This window comes from Rhinoraja longicauda, chromosome 5 (genome assembly GCF_053455715.1).
Source record: "Rhinoraja longicauda isolate Sanriku21f chromosome 5, sRhiLon1.1, whole genome shotgun sequence".
NCBI classification, from domain to species: domain Eukaryota; kingdom Metazoa; phylum Chordata; class Chondrichthyes; order Rajiformes; family Arhynchobatidae; genus Rhinoraja; species Rhinoraja longicauda.
Genome location: NC_135957.1, coordinates 30,440,647 through 30,458,337, shown reverse-complemented (window position 1 = coordinate 30,458,337; position 17,691 = coordinate 30,440,647).

Sequence of the window (17,691 nt, the reverse complement as noted above, 5' to 3'; positions counted from 1 at the left end):
TAGGACAAGACCCATTCAGGGCTGATGATGGAGAATGCCAGGATGTCGACTCTCATTCCCTGAGCATATTGTCAGACTCTTGCCTCTCCAGTCTTTTGGACAGCCCTCTTGGTTCTTTTACACTTCCCAGGTGGTGGTGAGGAGGACTAAACTGGGCTGATGATCATCGTGGCTCCTCAACAAATCAAGAAACAAAATGGTCAATTTACCTTTCGGCCAACAGTGCTAGGGATTATCTTAAGGGTCAATGGTTCAATCACCAGTCACCTGAAGAAAATAACCAGTGCCTTCTGGACGTGTGCTGCAGGCAAATCTCTTGAACTTACCATGAGTCAGGCATTAGGTTCCAAGTCACAAAGGCAGTGGCAGTGACCTCTGTAAAATGGGTGCAGTGCCATAACATTGTTTCAGCATTTAGTCTTGGTCGAGTCATCTTTCACTGCTTAAAAATAGCCAAAGCATCGAGGGCAACTGTAGGAAGACTTAAGATACTGACTTGAGTAGACAGTAGACTTGAAGCAGACTTGAGATACTGCATGAAAACATGGGCAGCACTGTGTGGTGTAAATGTATAAAAATGTAAAATTGTCCCTAGTGTGTGTAGGATAGTGTTAATGTGTGGCAATCGCTGGTCGGTGCAGACACGGTGGGCCGAAAGGCCTGTTTCCGTGCTGTCTCTAAATTTAAAAATAGCTAAAACAGGCCCTTCGGCCTACTGAGTCTGTGCCGACCAACGATCACCCATATACTAGTTCTACCCTCTGCTGTCGAGCTTCTGAATTGTTATTTAAATGGCATTCATCCACACAAGTCTTGTAGATGGCGGACTAATTTACTGAGGTCTCATTGCCCAGTCTCATAATTTCTCACTGGTTATGAAGATCCTCACTTTAAGTCAGTCAAATTAGTTTTATTTTGCCTCCAAGCTTTGCCTTTTGCTTCGTTTGCTAACTCGCTGCTTTGAGCTTGGCTTTACCAAGAGCAAAGACAGCAAGGCATTAACAGCTCTGCTGTGGAATGTGGAGCTGTAGGGTATTGTGGACACGGAGCTAACCGATCAATGATTCATTGTGAAGGAAGAGTAACCTTGGAATATTTTGCTGCTCAAAGTTTCTTTTAAGACATGCACAGATCTCTCTGCTGAACCACTGGTAGCAGGAAGATAAGGTGGAATCAACAAATATTTAATGCTGTAGCATCACATAAACCTCCCCATTTCATGTGAAATGAATCATGGCTGAGAATCGACACTAATTCTGCTGATATTCTAACCACAGGGAAGATCAGTCCCAATTCCTCAATAGTATGTTCCACTATCGCTTAAGTTAGTACCTAACCCGCAAACGGCAAAAGGTACAGAAGTGTGAAAACGCATACCACCAGATTCAGGGACAGTTTCTCTGCAGCTGTTATCAGGCAACTGAATCATCCTACCACAACCAGAGAGCAGTGCTGAACTACCATATACCTCTTTGATGACCATCGGACTTTCGTGGCTTTACCTAAATTACTAAACGTTATTCCCTTAACTCAGCGGGTCAGGCAGCATCTCAGGAGAAAAGGAATGGGTGACATTTCGGGTCGAGACCCTTCTTCAGACTGATGCCAGAGGAGGAGCCAATCTCCATCTACCAATACTCTCCTCCGCCTAGCAGAGCTGGTTCTTAACCATAACAACTTCTCCTTTGACTCCTCCCACTTCCTCCAAATCCGAGGCATAGCTAGGGGCTCTCGCATGGGCCCTTGCTATGCCTGCCTCTTTGTAGGGTACGTCAAACAATCCCTGTTCCAGGCCTACACTGGCCCCATCCCAGAACTTTACCTCCGCTACATTGATGACTGCATTGGTGCTACCTCTTGTACCCATGCAGAACTCACTAACTTCATAAATTTCACCACTACTTTCCATCCTGCTCTTAAATATAGTTGGACCATCTCCGACATCTCCCTACCGTTTCTGGATCTCACCATCTCCATCACAGGAGACAGACTAGTGACCGACATCTACTGCAAACCTACCGACCTCCATTGCTATCTTGAGTACACTTCTTCCCATCCTGTTTCCTGTAAAAACTCTATCCCCTATTCCCAATTCCTCCGTCTATACCACATCTGCGCCCAGGATGAGGTGTTTCACACTATGGCATCAGAGATGTCCTCGTTCTTTAGGAAACGAGGGTTCCCCTCTTCCATTATAGATGAGGCTCTCACTTGGATCTCCTCTATATCCCGCAGCTCTTGTTTCCCCTCTCCCCATTCGTAACAAGGATAGAGTCCCCTTTGTCCTCACCTTCCACCCCATCAGCCGTCGTATACAACAAATTATCCTCCAACATTTCCGTCACCTCCAACGGGATCCCACTACTGTCCACATTTTCCCATCTCCACCTCTTTCTGCTTTCTGCAGATACCATTCCCTCCATAACTCCCTGGTCCACTCGTCCCTTCCCACCCAAACCACCCCCTCCCCAGGTACTTTCCCCTGCAACCGCAGGGGATACAACACCTGTCCCTTTACCTCCCCCCTCGACTCCATACAAGGACCCAAACAGTCTTTCCAGGCGAGGCAGAGGTTCACCTGCACCTCCTCCAACCTCATCTATTGTATCCGCTATTCCAGATGTCAACTTCTCTACATCGGCGAGACCAAACGCAGGCTCGGTGATTGTTTTGCTCAACACCTTCGCTCAGTCCGCCTTAACCAACCTGATCTCCCGGTGGCTCAGCACTTCAACTCCCCCTCCCACTCCCAGTCTGACCTTTCTGTCATGGGCCTCCTCCATTGTCATAGTGAGGCCCACCGCAAATTGGACGAACAGCATCTCATATTTCTCTTGGGCAGCTTACAGCCCAGTGGTATGAACATTGACTTCTCCAACTTCAGATAGTTCCTTTGTCCCTCTCTTTCCCCTCACACTTCCCAGTTCTCCCACTTTCTTCCTGTCTTCTACTACATCCTATCTTTGTCCTGCCCCCTCCCCTGACATCAGTCTGAAGAAGGATCTCGACCCGAAACGTCACCCATTCCTTCTCTCCTGAGATGCTGCCTGACCTGCTGAGTTACTCCAGCATTTTGTGTCTACCCTGATTCCCTTATCATGTATCTGTACACTGTGAATGGATCGATTGTAATCATGTATTGTCTTTCTGCTGACTGGTTAGAACTCAACAAAAGCTTTTCACTTTACTTTGGTACACGTTATAATAAACTAAACTAAACTGAACTGTCAAACAAAGCATCATCTTGAGCAGTAGACTTTCCTGCCCAATTTCCAGTCTTGTTAGCCAATCGTTTACTAATATCATTGATTTCCGAATGGAATTGTGACAGTTTTGAGAAACGTGAGTCACTTGCCATTATAGGATGCCGTACACTACAGCTGTTACAAAAGTTTCTAAACCTGTCGTGGGTAAGTCTTATTTTATTCCTTACTGAAGGTAAATGATTGAACTATTTGCCATCTGTGTCCTTTACGAGAATTAACGAGTCTGAAGCTGTGTTGATCTGCATCTGTAATGATTTTCCAACAATCAGGGTGACTGTAATGTCCTGTTATCTCCCATTTTCGTGGCATGAAGCACAGATGAAGTACAAAGGAAACTGTGTCGGCTGCAGTGGATGTAATATTGTGCAGTTTTCCTTTTGAGGCCTTCTCTGAGAAACCTTCTCTTTGCAATGATAGTATAAGAAAATAACTGCAGATGCTGGTACAAATCGATTTATTCACAAAATGCTGGAGTAACTCAGCAGGTCGGGCAGCATCTCGGGAGAGAAGGAATGGGTGACGTTTCGGGTCGAGACCCTTCTTCAGTCTGAAGAAATTTTGTGAATAAATCTTTGCAATGATGTTGTGCTTGAGACTTGTCATACTGTGTTCCATTTAACATGGTATTTATCTTTTATTCTGACATCAGTAGTTTAGTTTAGTTTAGCTTAGTTTAGAGATGCAGCACAGAAACAGGCCCTTGGGCCCACCGAGTCCATGCCAACCAGTGATCCCCATACATTAACACTATCCTACACACATTAAGGACAATTTATATTTATACCAAGCCAATTAACCTACAAACCTATACGTCTTTGGAGCGCGAGAGGAAACCGAAGATCACGAAGAAAACCCATGTGGTCACGGGGAGGACGTACAAACTCCGTACAGACAGCACCCGTAGTCGGGATCGTACCCGGGTCTCCGGCGCTGCAAGCACTGTAAGGCAGCAACTCTACCGCTGCGTCACTGTGCCGCACTCAGTAGTACAGAGACACTTTAAAAGAACAATTGCATGAAGAATGGCTGTCAGTATGGAATTTAAAATCATGCTGGACATTGGAATTGCTCCTCCTCAGTAAATCCTCTGTCCAAGCTATAGTGATTTATATCTAGCACTCACATGATGGCCTGCTTCCTTCTTAACCAAAGTTTTGGAGTTGTCCTTTTACTGTAGACTAGGATTATATATATAGATCGTGCAAGATAGATTTTCTTCTTATTTTAGCTTTCATCTTTATGGAAATCTCATTCCAAATCAAACATAAGACTTTTTGTACCTAACAATATTGACTTGATCTTTTTGTCTCTAAGACCACACACAAGCCTGTCTCTGAGTCCAGAGGTTAAAACTCTCGAGTTAAAATAATGTTATAAGTTCTTGAGTGCTACTATGCTGTACTGACAGTTTCCTCTGCTTTTTGGCTGTATGTGCTAAACGTACAGCTCTCTTCTGTCTCATTGAGTTGTGATTCTTCAAACCTCTGAACAACCCTTGCAAACAAGCATTCCTCAGAATTGTAGAAGCAACTGCTGATGCTGGTTTATTTTTAAAAAGGTTCAAGGGCTGGAGTAACTCAGCGGATCAGGCAGTATTTCTGGAGCAATGAGTAATGTTTTGGGTCGGGACCCTCTTCAGTCTCAGAGTTGTTATATTAGTGAGCATGGAATACTTTATAGAGTAAAACAAAGTGCTGGAGTAACTTAGTGGGTCTGGCAGGCAGAATTGGTGGAAGGAATGAATAGGCAACATTTCAGGTTGGGACGCTTCTTCAGACTGATTGTAGTAGGTGGGGGGGGGGGAACGGACATTGGGAAGATGGTGGAGGCGGGACAAAACCTCGTAAGTGACAGGTGGATACAGGTGGGGGGGTTTGATTGTCAGATGTGTGGAGTAAGTAACAAAGGCTATAACAAAGTAATAAAGGAGACAAGGGGGTATCAGATAAGGAGAAAAGAGGAGTGCAATGTAAAGTCAGAGGGAGGGATCTAGGTGAAAGAGGGAGTTGATCCCAACATGTAATTTTGCTCCTTCTATCCCCTTGTGGCAGTCATAGATGGCTTCCACACATTCAACACTGACCTTGAGTGCAGGGATATTATGAATGAAGGAAACTTTATTATCGCATGTGGCATGTCACAGTGAAATTCTATGTTTTGCATACAATAGACAAAGTATGGAATAAGTCACAAGCTCTCTGTATAGGGTGTCGACAAAGTTATAAAGTGCTCAATGGTCCCTCTTCATTCTCGGTGCCCCCCTACACCAGGTCCCTCTTTGTTCTAGGCAGCGCATCCACGACCTCCAACCTCTGCCCCCCTCCCCATGAGCCCGCTCGACCTCCGGCACCCACAGCGGGCTCGCCCCACCTATTGGCCATGGAGAAACATCTCCGCCCTCTGCATGTAACAGGTGAACAGTGCAGAGAGCTCGTGACAAGCCCCGCAGGCTGCCCATGACACCCGCTTGCACTCGCGCCGCTGTTTGCTTTCTGTTCTCAACAAACTGATGTCACAGCACACGTTTGCACTTTTAGTTTTTTTGGCTCATTCTAAAATGACACTATCGTTATTTCGTCGAATTGGCTTTAAAAATCAATTGGTGAAACCTGAAGAAGAAAACTGTTGCAGCTTCACAGTCGGGAGACGGCTGCCTGCAGTTCTCCCTGACTGCTTGTCATCCAAGCAAGTACACTTACTGAGCCTGCAGTCAGGAGATTGCACCTTCAGAGCCCACGTCCTGCTGTTCCTGCTTGCAAAACTCAAACCTTTCACAGCATCTACACGGGAGGAAAGCGGGTTCTTAAAGACACAACATACAACTCACGACAAGGGGAGTAAGATTTAATAGGAACATAGGGGTATCAGATAAGGAGAAAAGGGAAGTGCAAAGTAACTTTTTCACACAAAGGGTGGTGGTGGGTGTATGGAACGAGCTGTCGGAGGAGCTTACACTCCCTTATCATGTATCTGTTCACTGTAAATGGCTCGATTGTGATCATATATTGTCTTTCCGCCGACTGGCTAACGTGCCACAATATTTCACCATCTCACCCCCCTACATTAATGCCAGCAAAGCTGGGGTGTGCCTTTCGTAGTACCACAGTTGCATAAGTTCAGAAGTTACAGGAGCAGAGTTAGGCCATTCGACCCATCATGTCTACTCCGCCATTCAATCATGGCTGATCTATCTCTCCCTCTCAACTCCATTCTCCTGCCTTCTCCCCATGACCTCTGACACCTGTACTAATCAAGAATTTGTCAGTCCATACCTTAAAAATATCCATTGATGGCGTCCACAGCCTTCTGAGGAGGCCATCAATTAATTCCACAGATTCACCACCCTCTGACTAAAGACATCTAGTTTAGTTTAGAGATACAGCGTGGAAACAGGCCGCTTTGGCGCGCCGACCAGCGATCCCCGCACATTAACACCATCCTATACCCACTAGGGACAATTTTTACATTTACCAAGCCAATTAACCTACAAACCTGTACGTCTTTGGAGTGTGGGAGGAAACCGAAGATCTCGGCGAAAACCCACGCAGGTCACGGGGAAAACGTACAAACTCCGTACAGACAGCACCCGTACTCGGGTTAGAACCCAGGTCTCCGGCGCTACATTTGCTGTAAGGCAGCAATTCTACCGCTGCGCCACCGTGCCGCCGTTATCACCCCCTCATCTCCTTTCTGAAGGTATATCCTTTTATTCTGAGGCTATGGCCTCTGGTCCTAGCCCAGCCTCACTAGTGCAAACATCCTCTCCACATCGATTCTATCCATGCCTTGCACTATTCTGTAAATGAAGTTGTTGAAAGGAAAAAAAAATGAAAGTGACGTTTCTTTTCTGCTGCGAGCAGGAGATTCATCTTTAAGGAGACATCTGGGGGTGTTGAGAAGTCTGGTGACCTTGGTTGTGCGGCTGAACTATTCAGCCGAGTTGGGTGCAGAATTTGGCACTGACACAGTATCCCATTCTTCCATTTATGTGTTTGTGAATCACTGGCTCCAGCCCTTGGCTAAAACATGCTGCTCCTTCTGACAGCAGTTGGAAATGTTTTCATTTGCACCTGGGTCACTTCATTTGGAAGGAGACATCAGCTGCAGCTCACTCTGGCCTCTGAACCTGGAGTTGTTGCTTTTGGTCATGACCTGGTGGCTTAAGCACAAAGGACTGGGCAGATGCCCCAGTGTAGTATTGAGTGCCATACTGCTGGATGTACTGCCTTATGAATGAGACATTGAGCCAAGCCACTTACGCTGCACCTGACAAAAATCTTATTGTTCTGTTCGAACAACAGATGGGAAACTTTTCCTTGAACCCAAGTCAACTTCTACTCCTTATTCACCTTTGGTAGATGGAGATGCAAGGAATTGCAGAAGCTGGAATCTTGAGCATAACATAAAGTGCTGGAGTAACTCAACGTGTCAGGCAACATTTCTGGACAAGTGAATACAGGTGAGGGGGGCTTGAATGGCAGATGGATGGAGTAAGTGACAAAAGCTACAAATGAAAAGGAGACAAAAGGGTGTCCGTTGAGGAGAAAAGAGGAGTGGAATTTTCAGCCAGAAGGAGGGAGATAGCATAAAGGATATAGGTGCTTGGGAAGCTGAAAGGTCTGAAAGTTGATCAATCACCTGGAATAAGTCAGCTAGAGTAGATGGACTGCACCCCAGGGTTCTGAAAGAGTAAACCTTAGAGATTGTGGAGGCATAAGTAGTGATCTTTCAAGAATCACGGTGCCAGAGGACTGGAAAATTTCAAATGTTCAAGAAGGGAACGAGGCAAAAGAGTGGAAACTATAGGCCAGTCAGCCTGACTTCAGCGGTTGGTAAGATTTTAGAGTCCACTGAGGTTTCCGAGTATATAGAAGCACATGATAAAATAGGCCAAAGTCAGCATGGTTTTGTGAAGGGGAGATCTTGCCTGACAAATCTTTTCAATTTAGTTTAGTTTAGTTTAGAGATACAGCACGGAAACAGGCCCTTCGGCCCACCGAGTCCGCACCGACCAGCGATCTCCGCACATTAACACTATCCCACACACAAAATTTACACATACACCAAGCCAATTAACCTACATACCTGTACGTCTTTGGAGTGTGGGAGGAAACCGAAAATCTCAGAGAAAACCCACACGGTCATGGGGAGAACGTACAAACTCTGTACAGACCGCACCCGTAATCTGGATCGAACCTGGGTCTCCGATGCTGCAAGCGTTGTAAGACAGCAACTCTACCGCTGCGCCACCGTGGCCACCTTAATCTGTTGGAAATCTTAGAGGGAGTAAATAGCAAGACAGACAAAGGAGAGTCAGTGGTCGATTTTCAGAAGGCCTTTTATAAGGTGCCATACGTGAGGCTGTTAAAGAGGACGAGAGCCTATGATATTAGATGGAAGATCAGAACATGGATAGAAGGTTGGCTGAATGGCAGAAAGCAAAGAGTGGGAATAAAGGGGACTTTTTCTGGTTGGTTGCCCGTGAATTGAGGTGGTCTGCAGGGGTCAGTGGCTTCTGTAAAGAAAACTGTAAATTGTCCCTGGTGTGTGGGATAGCGCAAGTGTAAGGGGTGATCGGTATGGACTGGGTGGGCCAATGGGCCCGTTTCCACACTGTATCTCTAAAGTCTAAAAGTTTAAATTAAAAGTCTGAGTGTGATTCTTCAGTTTTAGATGGTGCATAGCCCAAGAATATTTAAGCACTCCAAAGTTTAGTGTGAAAATCTTTTTTTTTTCTTCCTCTTGTTAGGCATGAAATACAACAGTATGAATAATACATGCTCTCTGTAGCTGATGAACAGAATGGCAGCGCAACATGGAATGGCAAAGGAGCCTCTCTCTTGTGCGATACAAATCTAATGTTTTGACAATTTTCCCTAATATTTGGCTCATCAGTCGAACACAGACACGATCAATAAACTAATCAGTTCTGAGAATAATTGATTTTCACACCTCTCGAGTGGGATCACCTCAGGGCGACAAGAAGTTTATACAGATGGTAAGGATCAGACAGACACAGTGATGCAGAACCATGCCTCCAGAAACGCAGCAGGCTGCGATCGCTCGCTCAGCATTGTCTTGATAAACTGAGCGTAGCAGAAAAAACAGTAGAAGGCAGAGCAAGAAAAATCCTTGTGTCCTGGCCTTGCAGACAAGGGTGAATGGAACGTTGCCCTGTCATTATATTTTGGTCTCAAGGTTAGTGTGAAACCCTTAGGGTAAGCAGCTGTCAATTAGAGAAAGCTCTTACCCAATTCACTGTCTGGAATCATAGACTTATCTCCTAGCAACTGGGAGGACTCCTCATTCATGGTCACTAACCTTAAAACTGCCACCAAATCAAACGCCATGGAAGTGAGGGGAAAAAAATATCCTTTTCAGATCGGACAGATGCACTCAATAAAAAGGTTTAATTCAGGGCTTGAACAAAACTTGCACAATTCACTTGCGGTAAAAGGATTTTTTTAACAGAGTAGCTAACTACATTTTTTAAAAAAATATGCATATATATTTCGGCTTTCAGATTTTCTCACATGCTGAAAAATTGGCTTAGTTTATTGAAACAGAAGGCAACTAGTATTGCTTGTTGCAAAACTGCTATTGTTTGGAACATACCTTTGAACCAGGCCTTCTGGTGTACTGTTGGTGCCACCAGGTCACTAATGCAGCGTACTTACAGGATTCTGAATTTTATCACCACCTTGTCACCTAACTGTGCTTCAGCGCGTCCACAAACAAGAATGCTGAACTTTCACGTAAAAAGCAACCGGGCTTCAACATTGATTTCTCTCACTTCAAATAACCTTTGCATCCCCTCACTCTCCCCATCCCTCCTCCACCCTAGTCGAAGTACTAGTGTCACTGTTGCCCTGTTGAGTTTCACTGTGTGTATAACTCGTTATCGCCTAGCCCACGCCCAACAATGGACCTTTGTGGGCTCCACCTTTCCCTGATCATTGTTACTGATTGCATATCTTTCATTCATTTGTTCTATATCTCTCCATATCACCGTCTAATATCTCTCATTTCCCGCTCCCCTGACTCTCAGTCTGAAGATGGGTCTTGACCCGAAACGTCACTTATTCCTCTTCTCCAGACATGCTGCCTGACCCGCTGAGCTACTCCAGCTTTTTGTGTCTGTCTTCTGAGCTTTAGCACTTTTACATTGGCTTAATGTTGTTGAGAGCCATCTTTTTTTTGCCATACATCTTTCTTGCCATAGATCAGTTAATTGTCAATATAGCTTTTAGCCCTATGTTCCCATTGGTGTGTTGCAGCTCTTAAAGGGACATTTCACTGTACAAGCAACATTTTTTCAGGTGAAAGGAAGTTTAGTTAATGGATGAACAAATGAATACACTGATTATGCAGGTGGGGGTGGGTGGGGGGGGGGGGGGGGGGAGAAGGGGGGTGAGCAGTGTGGCCTTTAGAGATTGTTAGGGTGGTGGGGTTTTCCTAGCGGTCAGAAGGACCTGGACAGGTTGATGAAGGACAATGGTCACAGGACACATGCATTTTGTGCAGAGGCCATGCAAAGCCTTCACAGCCACAGCCAGATGTCCCTGACAGGAAACCTCTGGTTGTCCTATGGTTCTCAATCCCCCTACTCGAGACCAAAGATATGTCCTGTCTACGATAGTTCCATCTGCCTGTATTTGGCCCATATCCCACCAAACCGGTCCTATCCATGTACCTGTCTGATTGTTTCTTAAATGCTGCGAAAAATCTCTGCCTCGACTACCTCCTCCGGCAGTTCGTTCCATTCACCCACCATCCTTTGTGTGAAAATGTTAACCCTCAGAATCCTATTAAGTCTTTCCCCCCTCACCTTAAACCTATGTCCTCTGGTTCTTGATTCCCCCATTCTGGGCAAGAGACCCGGTGCATCTACCTGATATATTCCTCTCATGATTTTGTACACTTCCATAAGATCACCTGTCATCCTCCTAAGCTCCAAGGAATAAAATCCTAGCCTCCTTTACCTCTCTCCATATCTTAGGTCCATTCGTGCTGGCAAAGTCCACATAATCTTCTCTGCACCATTTCCAGCTTGACAACATATGTCCTATAACAGGGTGACCAAAACTGAACACAAGACTTTAAATGTGGCCTCGCCAATGTCTTATATACTTGTGAATGGAATTTAGCCACACAGTCGTGAATGCATTGGGAGAATAGTGAGGGAGTGACAACACATAAAAACATAGAAACATAGACAATAGGTGCAGGAGTAGGCCATTCAGCCCTTCGAGCCAGCACCGTCATTCAATATGATCATGGCTGATCATCCAAAATCAGTACCCCGTTCCTGCCTTCTCCCCATATCCCTTGTGTCCGTTAGCCCTAAGAGCTAAATCTAACTCTCTCTTGAATACCTCCTTATGATGCATCGATGTTCAGAATTATCGCAGAGGATGTTTTATTGCCTCTCAAACGCTTCGATCCATCTCTATGGTGACATTGCACATATGTGCTTTGGTGTCGAATTTTGTTTGATAATGTTCTGCAAAAGTGCCTTGGGGTTCTTTGCTATGTTAAAAATCTTATGCAAACTAAAGTTGTGATTTTTCTTACTGAGATGATTTCTGAAACCTTTAGAACTCATTCCAGCCTGAAGAAAGGAGGATCAAAGGGAAAAGATTTTGTGAAAAGAAGTCTTAAATATATGTATAAATAAATAATGTCAATATGTCATAAATCATTAAAGGTCAATAAATAGTATTTGGTTTGTTGTCTCGTTTTGATGAAATATGCCTTACAATATCACTGACAGGAGAAGCCTGACATTTGCTGGAACAGTGATGTTTAAATGATTGGTGTCTAAGATCAGACATGTCAGACTGAAAAGGACACTGTTACCATGTCCAAGTTTCAGACAGCTCTCACCTTCCTGCTTTAGTTGGTTCAGGTTATGTCATAGTCGAGTGTTGGGAGTGAACATGAGTCAGTTCGGAAACAGACTGATCTTCTGTTGGGTCACATCCACTCACTCGCACACTAAGACACCATTCTGGAGACTAAAGCAGCAGCAAGCAACATTATGTGGGGCCAGTCAGTCACTGTGGGTCTGAAGAAGGGTCTTGACCTGAAACGTCACCCATTCCTTCTCTCCAGGGATGCTGCCTGTCCCGTTGCAATGCTCCAGCTTTTTGTGTCTATCTTCAGTCACTGTGGGACTCATTTAAGACTTTAGAGATGTAGCGTGGAACAGGCCCTTCAGCCACCATGTTTGCACCGACCAGGGATTACCCTGTGCACTAGCACTATCCTGCACACAAGGGACAGTTTAACATTTTTTATCAAAGCTAATTTAAATAACCAGCTGAACTTCAAGCCACAAAAGCAGAGGCTACAAATGGGACCTGAGTTGGTACCAGCAGGCTACACTAATGCAAAGCTGAGAGTTTCAGTTAATCGTGGCCGAGATTATCTTTATGTATGTTACGTGTGCATATCTGCTCATCCAATGCCCAGAAAAATGAATCATAGATTATCAATAGACAGTAGACAATAGACAATAGGTGCAGGAGTAGGCCATTCGGCCCTTCGAGCCAGCACCACCATTCAAGGTGATCATGGCTGATCATCCACAATCAGTACCCCATTCCTGCCCTCTCCCCATATCCCTTGACTCCGCTATCATTAAGAGCTCTATCTAACTCTCTCTTGAAAGCATCCAGAAAATTGGCCTCCACTGCCTTCTGAGGCAGAGAATTCCACAGCTTCACAACTCTCTGAGTGAAAAAGTTTTTCCTCATCTCCGTTCTAAATCTCCCTTATTCATAAACTGTGGCCCCTGGTTCGGGACTCCCCCAACATCGGGAACATGTTTCCTACCTCCAGCATGTCCAATCCCTTAATAATCTTATATGTTTCAATAAGATCCCACTCATCCTTCTAAATTCCAGAGAATACAAGCCCAGTCGCTCCAATCTTTCAACTTACGACCATCTCGCCATTCCGGGAATTAACCTTGTGAACCTATGCTGCACTCCCTCAATAGCAAGAATGTCCTTTCTCAAGTTTGGAGATCAAAACTGCACACAATACTCCAGGTGCGGTCTCACTAGGGCCCTGTACAACCTCAGAAGGACCTCTTTGCTCCTATACTCAACTCCTCTTGTTATGAAGGCCAACATTCTATTGGCTTTCTTCACTGCCTGCTGTACCTGCATGCTTCCTTTCAGTGACTGATGCATTATGACACCCAGATCTCATTGTACTTCCCCTTTTCCTAACTTGACACCATTCAGATAATAATCTGCCTTCCTGTTAGAAACATAGAAACATAGAAAGTAGGTGCAGGAGTAGGCCATTCGGCCCTTCGAGCCTGCACCACCATTCAATATGATCATGGCTGATCATCCAACTCAGTATCCTGTACCTGCCTTCTCTCCATACCCCCGATCCATTTAATCACAAGGGCCACATCTAACTCCCTCTTAAATATAGCCAATGAACTGGCCTCAACTACCTTCTGTGGCAGAGAATTCCACAGATTCACCACTCTGTGTGAAAAAAAAACTTTCTCATCTCGGTCCTAAAAGACTTCTTTTGTTCTGGTTTGTTCTTACCACCAAAGTGGTATTATCCAAACAGAGCTTCTTTTCTTTCATCACCCATGGAATTAAGCAAACCCGTAGTTCTGACAAATGGTAGTTGAGGTCCCAATTGCATCACAGAATGTGAACTTATACATATATTCACCAGTTTTATGCCTGATTTTTTTGAACCTCTCATTCATAGCCCCCCCCCTTCAAAATAGGGCCTGGCCCACAGAGAACTAGCTCCCCTGCACTTAAAATATGGGTGGTACGGAACCTGGAAGGGCTTCTGCCTCTCATCTCCAGAGACCTGGGTTTAATCCTGACCTCTGAGGAACCTGGGGAGAATTAAATGGGATTAGACTTCAGACTTTAGGGAGACAGTGTGGAAACAGGCCCTTCGGCCCACCGAGTCCATGCTAACCAGCAATCACCCTAACTATTCTCATGTTGATTATGAGGACATCACTCAAGAAAAAACATTATTGCGGTGAAAATGGGTTCTAAGGTGCTTTGTGGTTTTAAATTGAGAAAGGTGTTCCCAGATGTGCATGCACACCTCTGATGGATACATGTCTGATGCCATGTTTACAAAGGGATCCTGGTCCGTGCACTTAATAATTCCCAAAATGACATCTTGATGCATATAAAGTTGCTTCTGTCTCTCTATATAAAAATGTTTTGAGAACCACAATTTAAAGGAGACATTTTTAACCCAAACCATTTTTACCTATGGTGTAGTTAATTGTGTAGTTATCAAACTAAATGTTGAATTGGTCAATCTGCTCCCATGATTATATCTTTGTTTAGTTAGTTTAGCTTATTGTCACGTGTACAGTGAAAAGCTTTTTGTTGTGTGCTGACCAGTCAGTGTAGTAGTACTGCCTTACCATTCGGTGACATCAAGTCGTTAATGGAAAAAGTATCACCACTTCTCCAGGGATTTATTGCCTGGAACAGTAAATCCTGAGGGACTGCTATTGATTAAAGATGTGGAGAAGGATGTTAACCCAGCAACATATTTTCTTAGCAACAGGAAGGGAAATAGTTCCTACTTGCTGGGATATTGAAACCATCAAACCTTCTTGGCACAAATGTTGACAGTTTAAGTGTAATCTCCAGTTGTGAAATGCAAACCAATCCTTTGTGGCATGTTCTAAATTGTGATTACAAAATTGGAGAAACCATGAATTCATGTTTGGTACACATAATCTGTGGGTTTTAGATTTTTTTTTCCTTGTGCACTGCTAACTCCAATTTTGACCATGGACGTTCTCTTTTCAATTTATAATTGCTGTCCTCCTCACTCCCACCCTGTGGGTGCAAAGGAATTCAATCCAGGAATCATCATGCAGATAAACTTCCTGGGATTCTCTGAGATAAATGGACAGGAAATTAATAGTTGATGGTTACATTAATCTTTTTGTTTTTGGTGCAGTTGCAATGATGACTAATCTCTCTGTCCTATATATAGAACCCTGGATATGAATGTTGAATTCTTTCATTTTTAGGTTAATTTGTACATAAACTTCCCTCCCCCCCTCCCCTCACTTTCCCCCCCCCCCCCTTTCCAACCTTGCTCCCCTTCCTTCCTCCACTAAAAGTCAGTTAACCAGTTCCACAGTTCCCAACGATATATCCCTCTTGGGATCATACCGTCCCTCGCCAACAAATGGAACAACCCTGCCTGCGGTCATCTGGTGCCAGCCCTGATTTGCCCTCATCATTCCTTGTTTCCAGTTACCAACCCCCCCCCACCCCCCTCCCCACCCTCTCCCCCCACCCCCACCCCCACCCTCCCCTTCCCTCCGGCCCAAATCAGTCTGAAGATGGGTCTCCTATACATCACCTATCCATTTTCTCCAGAGATGTTGCCTGACTCGCTGAGTTACTCCGGCATTTTGTGTTTATATATGGTATAAAACCAGCATCCTTAGATCCTTTTCATTAAGTTTTTATTAGTGGAACCCTGGTCTGTCCTGAGTTTGGCAAATTTGACAGGCATGGTGAGAGAAATGCGGACATGCCCTTAGGGGACTGGACTGTGGATCTTCATGCTGAGAATGACAGATTCCCGATTAATTTCCAGAAAGCCCTGAACTCTCAAGCTTTATGAGAAGGCAGAATCATTCTCAGCTACGTTCTTCTGACGTTCCAGTTCCAGTGACGTTCCCGAACCAAGGGCCACAATTTACGAATAAGGGGTAGACCATTTAGAACGGAGATGAGGAAAAACTTTTTCACTCAGAGTTGTGAAGCTGTGGAACTCTCTGCCTCAGAAGGGAGTAGAGGCCAATTCCCTGGATGCTTTCAAGAGAGTTAGATAGAGCTCTTAATGATAGCAAAATCAAGGGATATGGGGAGAAGGCAGGAATTGTGGATGATCAGCCATGATCATGGTGAATGGCAGTGCTGGCTCGAAGGGCCGAATGGCCTACACCCGCACCTATTGTCTATTGTCTATTGTCTAAATGGGAGAAGCCTATCCTATAGTCTCACACAACTGACAAGTTTCCTCCTAAGTCAAGATTCAAGAGGATCAAGGTCAGCCCAGGACCTTAATTACTTGCAAGGGACTGTTGCAGGAGTAAGATTTGCATGGAAAAGCTGAATGTGTAAAAATACTGATATTCTTTAATTTTATCAGTAAAATAAGAATTCTTACAAATGAATGATGACATGAATCAGGAGCAGGAGTAGGGCAATCAGCCCTTGCACTGCCATTTAATAAGATCGTGGATAATCTGACTGTAAATCCACTCCATTTTCCCATTTATCCATGACGCCTTTTCACCACTTTGCTTATCTGCGTTAAAAATATTCAAGGACAGCAATAGAGAGATGGGAAGTTCCACAGACTCATGGCACTTAGAGATAAAAATAAATCACTTTCAGTCTTAACTGGCAAAGTCATAGATCTTAGAGTGAGAATAAAGGGGAAGCCATTTAAAAATCAGGTGAGAAGGAACTTTTTCACCCAGAGAGTTGTGAATTTGTGGAATTCTCTGCCACAGAGGGCAGCGGAGTCCAAGTCACTGGATGAATTTAAGAGAGAGTTAGATAGAGCTCTGGGGGCTAGTGGAATCAAGGGATATGGGGAGAAATTGGGCACAGGTTACTGATTGTGAATGATCAGCCATGATCACAATGAATGGCAGTGCTGGCTCGAAGGGCGAAATGGCCTCCTCCTCCACCTATTTTGAATGTTTCTATGTTTCTATGATACGGTGTGGAAACAGGCCCTTCGGCCCAACATGCCCACACCGGCCAACTTAATTTTTTTAAAGTAATTCCTAAAGTCAAGAGAGTCAAGAGTCAAGTGTATTTAATTGCCGTATGAACCGACAACGGAACAATTAATTTCTTACTTGCAACAGCAAAACAGGCATGTAAACACAATACTTATAGATGATCAATAATAAACAAAAACATATCAATGAATGAACAACCGCAATACTCGTGCAAAAAAAACTGATGTCCTTAGTGCAACCAAAACAGTTTGTACTTCATAGTTTAGTTAGTGTTTTGTCGTGTTGAAGAGCCTGATGGTTGTTGCAAAGAAGCTGTTCTTGAACCTGGAACATTCTGTCCATGTTCACACTCTCAAGACTCCTTAAAACTGCATATGTTTCAATGAAGTTACCTCTCTCTCTTCCAAAGTTCACTATTCACTGGTCATGGTATCATCTCCTCTTTGCCGAGGTGAAATAAATGATTCCCAATGTTAGGGGAGTCCAGAACAAGGGGCCACAGTTTGAGAATAAGGGGTAGGCCATTTAGAACGGAGATGAGGAAGAACTTTTTCAGTCAGAGGGTGGTGAAGGTGTGGAATTCTCTGCCTCAGAAGGCAGTGGAGGCCAGTTCGTTGGATGCTTTCAAGA